General features: G+C 39.1%; 1 long non-coding RNA gene and 1 other non-coding gene across 2 annotated transcripts; both read left to right on the top strand.

The window, feature by feature from the left end:
- The first annotated feature begins 384 nt into the window (after positions 1-384).
- LOC107497599 lies at positions 385-2,320 on the top strand. Its single transcript, XR_001593853.2, has 3 exons — positions 385-443; positions 736-863; positions 1,582-2,320. It is a non-coding gene; the product is annotated as an uncharacterized LOC107497599 (long non-coding RNA).
- LOC118608834 lies at positions 1,131-1,252 on the top strand. Its single transcript, XR_004953208.1, has one exon. It is a non-coding gene; the product is annotated as a small nucleolar RNA SNORA26 (small nucleolar RNA).
- Positions 2,321-15,954: the final 13,634 nt, after the last annotated feature.

Here is a 15,954-nt window from a genome sequence, read left to right as displayed (position 1 = left end):
GCTTCTCCATACATTTCCAGTTTAGCAGGAGAAATTCTAAACACATACTGGACTAATGTAGTTGCAGAAAACTCTGGGTCGTGGCCCAGCTCTGGAGTAGGGGCTAGAGTCTACCCAAGAGAGACAAGTGGCCTGAGAGAACCGGATCCACGAGGGCCGAGCATCCGGAGGCGCCAGGACTCCCAGAAGTCCCCAGAAGGCTGCAGCTAGTGGGTTTGACTCGTGCACACGCCACGGAAAGACCCAGAAAGAGCCGCCGGCGCCGAATCGCCGGCACCAACGGCCCGCCCCGCCCCAGTCCGGAGCCTTCCCGGGATTGGCCGCCCGGCCCGCCCCGCCCCCGCGCCCCGCCCCGCCCCGCCCCCGCACCCCGCCCCGCCCCGCCTTCCGGGTCTCCTCGCCGCACGCCCGTCACCCGTCCCTTTGTTGCGCGGAATTCGGAGGTGAGTGTGGCTCCGGTCCGCGGTCCTTTGCGGCGAGGAGGTCACCCGGCGGGCCTGCGGGCCTGGGTGGGGCTGGGCTCGCCCCGCGTCCCCTCAAGCTTTGCCCGCCAGGAGCTGCGCTGCTCCCGGCGGCCAGAACCGAGGGGTAGAGCAGCGCTCGGCGGCCCTGGGGGGCGGGCGGCCGTGCCCGTCCCAGGGCCGGGGAGGCACAGACACGGCGCGGAGCCGCGGGGCCGGGGGTTCCCGCGGGCGGGCCCCGGCGCGGTTACAACTTTGGGCTTTGCTTCTCCAGGGCGCAGTCGGGGCTACTTGTAGGGGTCCGGCCGCCCTGCCTGCGGGGCCTCTTCGCGGACCAACTTTGGGCCTGGGGAGTTTTTCGCCAGCGTCTGCGGGGTGTAGCGGCCAAAATTTCAAGCACAGGTATGTTCCCGTCCTTGAATGAAATGAAATGACCAAGGCCCCCAGCACGTGGCCAATGGCGACTCCCGGGCGCGGGTTTGGCGCAAAGGCCGGAATCAGGCTCTTCTAACACAAAAGAAATTTACGGTCACAGGGACCACCCAGTAGACAGCTGCTTGTGACGGGTTTTCAGACTTATTAAAGAAACTGCTGAGATCCACGGGATATTGACAAAACGGTAGTGTAGGAAATAGTAGAGAACCCTGTAAATCCAAATCGCCCTTTCCTGTGCCCTTTTAAGGTTGACGCAGTGCCTTAAGAGGCTAACACAGAAGGGTAAAATAAGTCTCCATAAAACCCAAAGAAGAGATTGTAAAACTCCTCTTTGGATCCTGTCTGGAGTCACAGTTGAACCAGAAAGTTCCTTTCTGTTTGAGCAGCTTTGTAATATTTTTACATAGTTTATAGCAAAGTGATAAATTTAAATTTACTCTTAGCTTTGCTAATACCTTCAGGCATGTTTTTAAAACTCCTCTGGGTATACCTTCCAGTGTTTTCAAATAGATAAGGGAATTTGGATACTTTAGTTATCTTTGAAGGTGGAAAACATCCAAATGATGGAACATGTGTATAGGAGGCTTTCCCTGGACGTCCTGTGAGACAAACTGAAAAGAACATACCTCAAAGTGTTTTCTGTTTAAAGAGTCACTTAAAAAGCGATTTTGTTTCTTTTTTACAGGTTGAAAACTACAAATAGAAGCCATTGAAGCTGGAATGCTGTGGTGCTGGTATTTTAATTGATCTATCACTCTACAGTTTTATAACACAAATGTATATCTTGTAGCAACCATGTGTCCATGCACCTTCACAGGAGTTAGAGCAGAAACACAATGCTTGTAAAGACCAGTGTAACAGTTGCTTTATTTTCATCTTAATTCTCATAATTCTTTGAAGTCACTGCTATTCTCATTTTATAGGTGAAGCAACAGGTTAGATAGTGCATGACTTGATTTCCTGTCACATTTATAGCCCTGAATAAGAAGCTTCATATGTAACATTTTGGCTGTGACTGCTAGAAAGTCACTTATCTCTTGAGATTTGGTATCCTGGTATGACAAATATTAAACAGATTAAGCCACCTTTTGGAGGGAAAGACCATAGTTGAGCTACTATTTAAGAATATAAGGTCTTTACAGTATTTAATTACATAGACCTATAGAAGTTCTCCAAAATTGGTACAAAGGAAGGTTTTTTTGTTTTTTTTTTTTTAGAGCTGTAAGAAGGAATATGAAAGACATGGTAGTGCTAGATTATTAGAATATGTAAGTACTGGAGTTAATGGGGGAAGTTTTCATATGGGAAGAAATGTGATGGCCGCAAGATGAACAGCCCAGTATGTACTAGAAGTTCCTGTTGCCTAGCTCTATCTACAAATACTTCATTTTCCAGAAGTCTTAAATAAAGGTATTTAATATTCACCTTGGAGTCATTCTTAATGTTTATTTCATAACATTGTTCTAGCCTTTTTTCCTAAACTTTTTTTTTTCATATTCCATTTTGTAAATTCCGGCCTTATAAGTTCTTTAGGTAATTTATTCAATAAATATGTTAGAAGGCCATAATTGCTAGAGGGAAAAAAGAGGGGAAGAGAAATAGGAAGTACATATATATGCACTGTGAGTAGAGAACATTTCAGATAAAGCTGGCTAGTGAAAAACCGAATACAAACCTGAAGGAGGTGAGATGCAATGATTGATTATACATTGGGATGAAAAGCATTTAAGGCAGAGAAAGCCAAGTGTAAAGGCTCTGAAGCAGGATGGGTTTAAAGGTGTTGGGGAAAAGAAACGGGAACTTCAGAGAAGTGACCTTTAGGGGAAGGTTTTGTAAGAATATACGCAGAGCTACAGTGGATATTTTAGATTCTAAAAATGGCAGCTTGCTTTCTGGCCTCGGGCCTCCCAAGTACTTACAGCTAAAATGCTCCCCACCACACTTTCCCATTTTCTGTAACTATCAGCCCCTTCCTACCCTCCCCAACCCCTGACACAAAAGTGCTTTCATTCTGGATTTCTATAGCACTCTATAATGGCCTTATACTTAGATTTTGTGGTTTGTGTACTTACCTGTCTGCCTCTATATTCTGCAAGCTCTGGACTATTCCAGGTAAAGTCCATCTTGGTTCTCACCATATTCTTAGGGTCTAGCCAAGTGCCTGGCATAATTTCTCTAAACATTTAAACTTAAGCCATAAACCCACATGAGTTTCAGTTTATCTGTAAATTGGTAACAGTTATTAAGCTGAGTTTATACATAAGTATATCTAGTACTTGGTGAGAGATAAGCATTCAGTGTCATTCATTGCTTTTACTGTAGGATCATTTTTGTAAACTGGTCCTTGTAATATTAGAACAATGACAGTACTGGTATTTGGTATTTATATAATGGTAAAATGCTAGCTTTAGTTCATTAAATAAGCATCTACTATGGGCCAAGTACTATTCTAGGTATTGTGAAAACAGTGAACAATGACAAAAGTCTGCATTTGGTTGCAATGGATTGATCCATTGATAGCAACTTCCACTGTAAAGGCCTGTCAGGTTTCCTTAGCAGAGTGCTGTGAATTGAGAGAAGACAGTCATAAAGCCTTAACAGGGTACAAAGTTGTTCTGACAGAACAAGGCATAAGACACCACATAAGCAGTGGTCTAAAGAAAGTGAAAATGGGCCAAGAAAATGACAATGTTTTCTAACTACTGTCAAGATGAGAGATGTAAAACTACAAGTGTTAAAGTCTGACTTAAGTCTTTAGCACATGGTTTCATAAATGCCTCCTACTGAGCCTAGTGGTGGTTGTTTGCCCCTTGAGTTACTTGGGATCTGTGAACAGGCGGAACTCCTGAATCTGCCACAGATCCTCCTCCCTCTCCCATCACCCAGCCTCACTGTTGCAGCCCTGTTTATACTTCGGTTTTCCAAATAATTTTGGTAAAAGAGTTTTGGCTAAAAAGTTGAAAGTCCATTATACTAAACAATAGCAGGTGATAGCTGTGAGTAGTTTTGTAGCCAGAGGGTGAAACATTGGGGAGAAAAATGGAAATTTTTAAAGGTGCTTAACAGAGTTAATTTAGAAATGCACTAAGATGGCAGCCATTAGTCACATGTGCTATTTAAATTAAAATATTCAGTTGTATTGCCAAATGTAGCTAGGGGCTACTGTACTAGACAGTAGATATAGAACATTTTCATTACTGCAGAAAATTTTTTTATTGCCAGTACTCTTCCAGAGATTTTATGGTGCAACCACTTTGTTTTATAGAAAAACCTATCAAACCTAGAGATAATATAGTAGGCTGAATAATAGCCACTACAGATATCAAGTCCTAATCTTGAACCTATAAATGTTATTTGAAAAAGGGTCTCCCGTAGATGTGATTAGATTAAGGATTTTGAAATGGGGAGATAACCCTGGGTAATTTGTGGACACTAAATCCAATCACAAGTGCCTTTAGAAGAGGAAGGCAGAGGCGATTCCATGCAGGACATTGGCCTTGAAGGTTGGAATGATGCAGTGTGGAGCTGATGCCAGAAGCTGGAAGACTCCAGGAACAGAGCATCCCTCCTCATGTCACCGGGGCCTCCCCAGGCCCCCAAGGGAGCTTACACTGACTGACTCAGAGAAACTGATTTCTAACGTCTGCCCTCCAGAATTGTGAGAAGATAAATTTGTTATTTAAGCCAAGTTTGTGGTAATTTGTTACAGCAGACTCAGGTAACAGAAATCTTAAGTCACAAAGTTGGAGCTGGAACCTCACCACACCACACTGCCTCCTACTTTTTATTAATGCCTTATGGGTTGGGCAGGTAGGGATAGGTCTTACCTACTGATCAGTCAATTCAAAAAATTTCAGAGGTATGGCAATGAAGTTGAAATTTATTTAGGTTTAAAGCATGAGAGGCATGAACATATATATGGCTAAAATATGGAGGATTAGCAAATAACTCAAAACATCAAAACAAAAAGTCGATTTATGGTTAATTGGAATATCGGTTACTTATATATGCTTTTAATAAATTTTATCACACGGTACAAAAACACCCAAAGTTCAAGTTGTAAGAATTTGGTAACAGAAACAATAGAAAAATTACTCTATCATAATTTTTGCCCGTGGGCCATACAGCTTTGGCCAGCAGTGACCCAGAGGTAATATAGACTGTTAAAATGAGACAATTTTTCTAAAATCGGCCTCAATTCGTTTTGGCTCATGTTCCATGAAATGTAAACTTGAATTTCTGGAAGGCTTTAAAAAAGAAACAAATAGTATAACTAATAAAACTAGCCTTCTAAGTATCACTACCACAGGGGGCTCTGCCTTAAGTCCTGTATATTATAATTCTGATGTATCTAGATTGCAACAATATCAATACTAAATGATGGCCTCTTCATACTATAGACTAGGAAGGAAACTGGAGCAAGTTTCTGAATGAGTCCAAACTCGTCAAACTAAAAATTTATTCTTATGGGAAGAAACAATGCATGATACGACTGGCTCCTTAGCTAAAATATTGTTAATGGACAAAGATATCTGAAAATCTTTGTTTTGCATTATTTTCTAGGTTTATCGAAATTTCTTTTGTGTGAAACCATTTTCACCTACTCTGTATAAGCATACCACATCTATATCAACTTTGACATGAATTATCAATGTTGTTTTAATAATGTTTCAGCAAAACTACCCCTTTGACCATAATGTACTTTAAGCTATTTATGGTCTCATGAATATTCAAGATAATGCCTTCCCTTCGATTAATGCCTATTAGAACTGAAGCTTAAGATATAACTCCACACTCAGTAGTACATGGAAAATGTGGAGACCATTCTCAACTTATGGAATTTCATTCTCCTGATGAAGGGATCAAAACTCAGCCCTATTTGTTTACCTTTCATACCAAATTCCAACCTGCAGTTTATAAATAATGCTTAAAATCAAGACTTAGAGTACAAAAATAATAGAAAGTTTTATAAGGTTTTGACCAAAATCAGGCCCTCCTTTTTTCAGGGGGAGAGGGATATAGATTGAAGGGGAGAGTTTATTTTACGTAGACTGCCTGCCACGCCTTACATCCTCTTCCACTTCCTTCTTGCTGACAGACTTCCAACATCTGAGCTCAATCTTCCACAAGAAAAATAAGTTTTGTTATTACAAGTCTGAACATTTCTGCTTAAAAGTGGCTACTCTCTTAATCCTTTTTTGATATAGTTCCATATAGAGAAACACTAATTGCTAGCTCCCCGTTTAAGGTTTAACTACAAGCCTGTAAGCAAACTATTGTTTATTCAGATAAACCCACCTTGAAGAAATAAGGCAGACACGCCTCCATGTTAGTTCTCATTCTGAAGAAACAGTTTGCTAGGTTCCTCCCAATAAACTTCTAGGTTTGTGTTCTCTATTTTATCACACTCAACTCTACAGGTTGCACTCTGCTTAAATCACTTAACTACAAAGCCAGTATAAAATGTTTGAAGCTCAGCTCATTTTAGATTCAGCCTAAAGTTTCTCAAAGACCCATGAAACAAAACCGTATGATTGTGCCCTGAATATACACCCAAGCGGCAGGTTCTTGTGCAGCTCTATTTTGGTTTGGCTCTACATAATCATTGATCACAGTAGCAAGAGATATAACCTTGCCAGAAATTTTCCTCTCGTGCAAATTTCCTTTCAGAGTTAGTCTGTTTCCTTACCTAAATTTAACTTTTCAGTCATTTTCTTAGTAAATTGGCTATTTGAGCAAACCAAACTTCTGACCCCCTCAGTGTTTTCATATGTTCTATGGATGATTGGATGGCCACTAAAGCATCGTCATGGATGTCATCTGTATGTTCCTTAAACCTTTTGTGCCAGTCAAAAACTCTTGTTCTTGACATTACTTCGTCACCATAAACTACTTTTAACTTCAAGTTTCTGACTTGCAGATTTTTATTTAACTTTACACAAAGTTTAATTGGAATTCTTTGCTCTAAATAATGGCCACTCATTTTTATGTGAAAAAAAGGAATAATTCTTTTCACATCTACTCACAAAGTTAGCTGGCAACCTTGAAAGCCCTGTTGTGGTGAGCTGAAACATATTATAATATGTCCTGGAAACAATCGGGCCTCTGCTTTCACAAACCACACATGAAAAATTAGTCAAAATTACAACAGAAGAGTGCAAATGATCTTTAGAGAAGTTGATGAAGCTTTCAGCAGCATGCCATCTCAGCTTTAATGCCTTCTATTTCCCACATACAAAAGGGGAGAAAATAAATCAGTATTGTCTCACTAGTTAGATGGATAGGAAATTGATACTTGAAATACATTTAACTATGTGCAGGGAGCATTTACCCGCCCACCCCTCCCGCAACACCTTAAGATTAAACAAATACAATCTAGTAACATTTTAAGCTGCCACTTATATTGGCTGTTTTTCTAGCGCTGTTGATTAATAGGCTTAAATACAAAATACCAAAATACTTTATTTCCAAATATATAATGAGTGGATGCCGATGATATCTCCAGTCTATATAATACATTATGTGTAGTTGTGTCCTTAAGAACTCTAACACACAAGTATTGTTACCCATATTCATCCTGCAAATACTACCTAGCATACTCAGAGTTTAAAACAAACACATATATTAAAAACAGCACCTTGGAAACTTTGAACCCAAAGTTTGAAAGGTTTTCACAAATTATGGTTGTACAATGCAGACACTGCAATTAAAATTAACAAGGTTTTCTAATGACTGGTTGTGACTTAAGATTGTATCTATTGATGAGTATTGTTTTTTGCTTTTATTGTGAAATATGCATAACATTTATCCTTTTATTCATTTTAAAGTGATCATATAACTCTTTAATTCAATGTATTAATTGCATTCACAATGTTGTGCAACCATCACATTTCCAGAACTTGTCCATCATCCCAAACTGAAATCCTGTGCACATTTAACAGTAACTCCTCATTTATCTCTCCTCCAGCCCCTGGTAACCTCTATGAATTTGCCTACACTAAGTACCTCATATAAGTGGAATCATACAGTACTGGTCCTTGTCATCTGGCTTATTTCAGTTAACATAATGTTTCCAAGGTTCACCTTGAATCTTGTCACAGGTATTACTCATTCCTTTTTAAGGCTGAATAATACTTCATTTTATGTACATAGTACATTTTGTTTATTCATTCATCTCTAGATGGACATTTGGGTTGTTTCTACCTTTTGGCTATCAGGAATAAAATTGCTTATGAACACTGGTGTACAAATTACTGAGTCCCCCCTTGAAATCTTTTGAGTGTACACCAGGTGGAATTACCTGATCATGTGATACCTCTTTAATTTTGAGGGAGCCACCAAACCATTTGCTAGAGTGACTACACCATTCACATTCCTACCAGCAATGCACAAGCGTTTCAATTTCTCCATATCTCTGCCAACACTTGTTATTTTCAATGAAAGCTACATGAAGATTCAGGTATCTACAGGGTTAAATATTCTTTTCCCACTCCCCATTTGCACAGCACCACCCTCCTCCCATCCCTCCCCCCTTTTTTGGCAGTGCTAACAGTCTCAGACTCAAGACTCTTAGCATTATATACTTTTATGTTGTTTGCCAAGTGTAAGAATTCAATACATTTTGACATGCTTCTTTATTGGAGGAATCAGCATTACCTTTTTGGGAAATGTATAGGGTTGCTTTAAGTGTTTGCATTAGAAACAAACTGTGACAGCATCTCCACTTGAACTTACTGTAAACTAGCACAAAAAGCATGAGCTAGAAATAGGCTGGGACACCAGGAGCTGACCGTTTAAGCAAGGCCGTTAATCTCTCTACGCATAGTATAATACTGCATTGCGTGCACTAAAAAGTGTGTTAACAATAGAACCACGAGTTCACCCACTATTTTTAATTCAAACGTCCCATTCAAGGTTGCAAACCCCTCAACACAGATGGCATGAGAGTTAGCACCTGGCAGAGTCTAATCGGGTCACGCTTTACTACCACGGGTTCCATCTACCAAGTGGCAGCACAGCCGCTCTGAAGGCCAGGCTCTACATCTGCAGAGGAGATGGCAGTTGAGCGCAAGGTAAAGCCCGAGTTAATGTGGCTAAAAGAACCCAAAGCCGGGGCTGCGCCTCACCTCGGCGTATTCGCGTTTTAAGAAAGGCAGCTCATTGCCTGAGGCTGATTAAACCCCCTGGCCGCGCCCATCGGCCCTCCGGTGCCTACGGCTCAGAGTTGAGTTTCAGCGGAGGACTTCAGGTTCCCAGGAACCAGACGCAGGGAAACAACCTGTAGCAGACCCACGAGGTAACCATGCGCCGGAAGAAGAGTTCTGCACCCTCGCGAGAGTTCTGCCACTTCCCCTAAGGCCGCGAGAACCCTGGAAGATGCGGTCAGCCAATCACTGAATGGGACCCATCCTGTGCGCTCCCAATTGGTTAAGCCCGGGAAAGCTCGTGTCCCATTGGTACCTTTTCTGGCCCCACCTTTCTGTTTAGGGTGGGGAATAGCAGAGGGAACGCCTGTTTGTCCTCAGCTGGAGCCTACAGTGTAGAGTGAGTCCTAACCCTTCACGCGTGGCATCTTAAGTCTATTTCACGTCCAGATTCTGACCCGTTCTGTCTCATTCCTAACCTCCGCCTTCTACGCTGTGTCCCACACTGCCCCAGCTGGGCAGGGAGACTTCCATGGACCTTGCCAAATTAAGATGTTTCTCTTAAAGCTTTCTAACATTAATACCTTATAGTTAGCTCTACATAGTATGCAATAAGAACTGTTTTTTGAAAAACAATCACTAAGCCCCCTGTGCTTTAACTTACTAAATCATCAAAATAATCGTCAATGGAATAGGTACTGTTCATATTTTTCAAGCGCAGAAACCAGAGGCACAGGGGAATTTAGTGACCCGCCCCAAGTTCTGTGTTTTTGATATCTACTACACCCTGTCCCTTTCAACGCTATTGTCCTACTTTTAATTCAGGCCTTCATAACTGCTTGCCTGGATTACTTCTATGAACTGCACTTTAACTCCTCTCCTTGCCAACCTCTGTAAAGCCAAGGATTAATCTTCCTAATGCAAAGCTGATCATGGCTCAAATCCTTCTCAAGTCTCTCAAATGTCAAATCCTTCTGTGGCCTCTTATTGTCCATAGGTTCTGGCAGTGAGTGCTATTTATTAAAATACTCACACCTATAGACAAGTACACAAACTGTACATGACTAGCCTGCTGATATTTCACAAACAGATCACATCAGCAACAAGCTTAAGAAACAGTATAACCAACATCCTAGTAGTGTTTCCTTCTCATCACTAACCACTCCATTCCGTGCAAGGGTTATCCACCATGCTGACTTATAATAATACATAGTAAGTAGAGTAGCATTCTTGTTTGCACATTACATAAATGGAACCATTACAGTGTATACTTGTTTGTATCTGGTTTCTTTAACTCACTATTATGTTCATTAGGTTCATCAATATTTTGGCTATAGTTACAATTTGTTCACAAGTATGCAGTATTGCATTCCATTGTGTTAATATGCCACAATTTATTTATCTAGTCAATTGTTAATAGGTATTGGAGTAGTCTACATTTGGAGCTATTAAGAATATTGCTGCTATGAACATTGTAATATCTTTTGAGGAACATGATGAGTGGTGAATTCAATTCTATTGGCTATATACCTAGAAATGGAATTGTTGGATCATAGATTGTGTCATATTCAAATTTTGCAGATATTTTTAAGCAGTTTTCCAAAATATTTGCACAAATTCACACTGTTATCTGCAACATATGAGAGTTTCAGTTTTTCCATTTTCATCAGCATTTTCCCATCTTTTTTTCATTTTGGACATTTTGGTGGATGACAGTTGTGTCTCATGTGATTTTAATTTCTATCCTACTGATGATTAATGAGTTGAATATCTTTTCATATACTTATTGGTTATTTAGGAATAACATTATGAATGAAGTGTCTGTGAAAATTTTTGCCTGTTTTTCTGAGCTGTGTCTTCATTTGATTTTTCCTAACGTTTGATTATAAAAATTTCAAATATTTAGGAAAGTTTAAAGAATTTTACAGTAAGCACACATAAACCTACACATAGCTTCTGCCATTAACATTTCATAAAACTTTATTATATTTCTATCCTCTTCATCTTAATGTTGTTGCATTTCAAACTAATTTACAGATAGCAATACATGTCATCTAAATACTTTAGCATGTCTGTCATTAACTAGAATTCAATATTTAAGGGTTTTTTTTTATGGAAAACTTAACTGGAATGAAATGCATAAATCTTCAGTGTACATTTGCTGAGTTACAAGATAATGAGTTTCGAATTCAATGTCCCTGTCCTTTTCAGTTCATCTCCATTTCTACTTTCTCACAGGCAACCACTGTTCTGATTTTTGTCCCACTATAGATTAGCTTTACTTGGATCAAAATTTCCTGTAACTATAATCATACAGTATATACTCTTTTGTGTAAGACCTTTTCACTCAGCAAACTGTATTTTAGATTCATCCATGATGCTGCATGTGTCAGTAATTCATTTCTTGTTATTACTAAATAGTATTCCATTGGGTAAATATATCACAATTTGTTTATTCATTATAATAGGACTTTTTCTTATATGCATCCTTTGTCAGGTATATAATTTGTAAATATTTCCTCCCATTTTGGATTTCTTTCATTCTTTTAATAGTGTCTTTTGAGGAAAATCTTAATTTTAATATTCCAATATCAATTTCTATAGTGACTGTTTTAGGGTTTTATTTATGAAATCTATGCCTACTCCAGGCTATGAAAAGTCCTTCTCTTTTCCTCAAAAAGTTTTACTGTTTTAGTTTGCCATTTAGAACTGTAATCCATTTGGAATTGGTTATTGTGAATGATGAGATATAGAGGTGGGTCCAGATATATTTTTTTCTATGTGGATATCTACTTAACCTAACATTTATTTAAAAGATAATTTCCTCCCACTTGCAGTTTTCATAAATCAGGTGACCATACATTGCAGACTTATTGCCCAACTCTATTCTGTTTGATAGGTTGGTTTGTCTATCTTTGCACCAATACCACACGGTCTTCATTAATATAGTAGTCCCTTCCTTTACTTATCTACGGTTTCACTTTCCTCAGTTTCAATTACCTGAGGTCAGCTGTGGTCCAAAAATGTTAAATAGAAAATTCCAGAAATAAACAATTCATAAGTTTTAAATTGCATGCCATTCTGAGCAGTGTGATGAAATCTCGAGGTGTCCTGTTCCGTCCTGCCCAGAACGTGAATCATCCGTTTGTCCAGCATAACCCTACTGTATACTTTCCCTGCTCCTTAGTCACTCGATAGCTGTCTGGGTTATCAGTTCTACTGTCACAGTATCCCAGGGCTTGAGTTCAAGTACCTCTTATTTTACTTACTAATAGCCCCAAAGCACAAGAATAGTGCTTTATATGTGCCAAAGAGAATATATAAAGTGCTTCTTTTAAGTGAAAATGTATGTATATATCGGAAAAAACAGTGTATGTGTAGTTCAATACTACCTGTGCTTTCGGGCATCCACTGCAGGTCTTTGATGATCCCCTGTGGATAAGGGGGAACTACTATATAGCTTTATAATTACCCTTCATACTGTATCAGTGAAGTGAATTTTAATGTAATTAAATTGAAATATAAGTAGCTATGTGGCTAGTGGCTACTGTATTAGATAGCACAGCTATAGAACATCTTCACCAGGAACTTCTGTTAACAACACTCCTTTAGAAGATGTCTAGAGGCCAATATCAGATAATCCATTTCATAGCTACAGGCCATCTTGGGTTTATTGCTGGGCTGCCCTTCAGAAATATCTATCTAAAACCTCTTTTTAGAGATTCAAAAATATCATCTCACAAATAGGTCAGACACCCAGTTCTTTTGACCTTACACTTTTATCAATGAAAATATTATTTCAGGTGTGGGAGAGCTTAATGATTTGGGAGACATTTCCTGTGATCAGACACCAAAAGATATATAGCACCAAATCATAGGAAAAATTTCTGCTGTAGTATCTGCTCTCATCCAAGGTCACACTTAACAGTTCTCTTAGAGAGTACTTTCCTGGGTTGTCACTAGCTGTGTTTGAAAGAATTTGCCCTCAGACCTGCAATCAGAGGTCTGAATCAGATCTGGCTCCTGTATGTAAGGGATTCCTCAAACCATATTGTCCTATTTATTCCATTGGTAATATTGAAGTCTTGTGATTGTAAAAGAACACAAATGTACTTATTATGTCTTTCGGGTGTTACTTTTAAAAGGAGATATATTTATTTCTTCCCACAACACTTCCATTTGATAATTATTTGTTTTCCAATGTCTTGTATTTTATAGTACTGTGATGGCTATTTTAATTTATCATCAATTTCCAGATGAGTATAGTGATCTAAATTTTCACTGGGGCAACAAATGTTTATTGATCACTTACTCTGCAAGATGCCTGTGCTAGCCCCTGGAGAGAGACTGACAAATAACAGATAATCGTTACTACTGAGCATCTACTATAGCCCAAGCACTTTTATTCGTTATTTTTAATGATCATGACAGCACTACAAGGTAAATATTGTTACCTTATTTTTCAAATGTAAAACTAAGGTGTTGGGAGGGTGTCAAATTCCTATAGCTAATAAGTATTGAAGCTGAGATTTAAACTATGGATCCCCACCACCACCATCTCTATGAGACCTATCACACCTAAAAGGGCATTTGTTTACTCTCTAGGAACATATTATCTAGAGGAGTCAAACACAATAAACAACCTCCAACAGAAGAAATATTACAGGATGGAGAGGAACATAAAATGGACAAACTGGTGGTTGCGTAACAGAGAGGGGTGGGGGGAAGGATGAAAAAGGTAAAGGGGAATGAAAGGTATACATTTCCAGTTGTAAAATAAATAAGCCACAGAGAGTAAAGTATAGCATTGGGAAAATAGTCCACAGTATCCTAATAACTTTGTATGGCGAGATGGTTACTAGACTTGTGGTGATCATACTGTAAGATCTCCTGAAATCCGTTCTCCATAAAATGCTTCTGGAATGGTCTGAGAAGGAACAGCCTTCCCTCTCCCCATCCTTAATCCTCAGCCAGACTTTTCTCTCACCTTATTTCTGAATAGGATACATTGCTAACAAGGGGTCAGTGCCCTCTTTAGGAGTACAGCTCTCCAAAGACCACCTCAGAACCAGAATCTGTCCATGCTTGGCTGCTTTGAGACACACTCCAGAGCAAACATCTAACTTAATGTAGAAGGACCTGCAATGATGGGCCCTTTAAAAAGACCTTAATATGAATGTGATGACTGGCTCTCTAGCTGATATCTTGGACCATAAAGATAAGGACTATACCTTAGGTGTTATGGATTGAATTGTGTCACCCTAAATTCATATATTGAGGTCCTAACTTCCAGTACTTCAGAAAATGACTTTATTTGGAATGTGATGTTATAGGGTTATTGTAGTTGTAATTAGTTATCATGAAGTCATACTAAAGTAGAAAATCTAACATGACTGGTGTCTCTATTAAAAGGGGAAATGTGGACAGAGACACAACACAGAGATAGACACACACATACACAGACACACACAGGGAAAGCACTATATGAACATGAAAATGATGGTAGAAATGCTTCTGAAAGCCAAGGAATACCTAAGATTGCCAGAAAACATCCAGAAACTAGGGTTGAAGCCTGGGACAGATTTATCCTTACAGTTCTCAGAAAGAAAAAACCTATCAAGTCCTTGATCTCCTGGACTCTACATCTTTTAGAATTTAGAAATTCTGAGTATTAATAATTTCTACTTGCATCCAATATGAACTTATGATACAATTATTTTGCATAGGAAAACCAAGCCAAGAAAGCTCATCTCTTTTCTGCTAAAACAGATCATCAAGACTACCATAAATCAAGGTCTTTCTTTGACATTGTGATCCATTTATTCTTTCAAACAGGACAGTTTATAAATGGCCTCATTTTTCTCATGAAAATTCTTACCAAAGAGAGATGTTTCAGTTGATTCATCTTTCTCTTTGGAACACCAGAAACATTATCAAGACAGATACAAATTACACTTCTCTTGATAAACGTCTCACTTAAATAACATCTCACTTAATAAAAATAGTGATCTCGATGTCTGTTTTGTTTGGTGTGTATATGTTTTATCTAGGCAGGAGCATATCAAAAGTGTGAGAGTGAGAGAGACTCACCCCTCTTTTTTGCTTCAAAGGGCTCCACACACAGTGGTCTTCACAGCAGCGGATTGCAGATTTCAGGTTTATGCCTCTACCTGTCTGCACATGTGTGAATGTTTTATAACAGCTCGCAATTGTTAGGAAAGTGAAAAAGCTACCTTCTTGAAAATGGGATGGGGAGAAAACTGCTAAACTCCATTAAGGCCATTACTAAACCACTCTGTATTATATTTCTTAACATTAACGTTCTAAAACTAGTTGGAAAAGGCTCATAGTGCCCCACTGACAACTTTTTTTGTTTGAAATTTTTTATTGTTCTAAAATATACATAACATAAAATTTTTTTCATTTTAATCATTTTGAAGTGTACGAGTCAATGGCACTAAGAACATTCGCAATGTTGGACGACTATCACCGCTATCCATTTCCAGAAAATTTTCATCATCCCCAAACTGAAACTCCATACCCATGAACAGTAAGCCCCTACACACCCTTCTCCCAGCCCCTGGTAACCATTGTTCTACTGTCTGCCTCTATACATTTGGTTATTCTAGGAACTGCATATAAGTGGAATCATGCAGCATTTGTCTTTTCTGTGTCTGGTTTATTTCACTCAGCATGATGTTTTTAGGGTCCATGCATGTAATATCTATCAGAATCTTACTTCTTTTTAAGGTTGAATAATATTCCACTGTGTATATATCACATTTTGTTTACCCACTCACATCCATCAGTGAGCCCTGGGTTGTTTCTGTTTTTTTGACTATTGTGAATAATGCTGCTATGAACATTGGTGTACACACTGGCATATTTTACCGGTAGGGTATACAAACCTATTA

The sequence above is a fragment of the Rousettus aegyptiacus genome, unplaced genomic scaffold (genome assembly GCF_014176215.1).
Source record: "Rousettus aegyptiacus isolate mRouAeg1 unplaced genomic scaffold, mRouAeg1.p scaffold_m13_p_10, whole genome shotgun sequence".
In the NCBI taxonomy this organism is placed as follows: domain Eukaryota; kingdom Metazoa; phylum Chordata; class Mammalia; order Chiroptera; family Pteropodidae; genus Rousettus; species Rousettus aegyptiacus.
The sequence above is the reverse complement of the archived record's forward strand: the minus strand, read 5'-3'. Positions and strand labels throughout refer to the sequence as shown.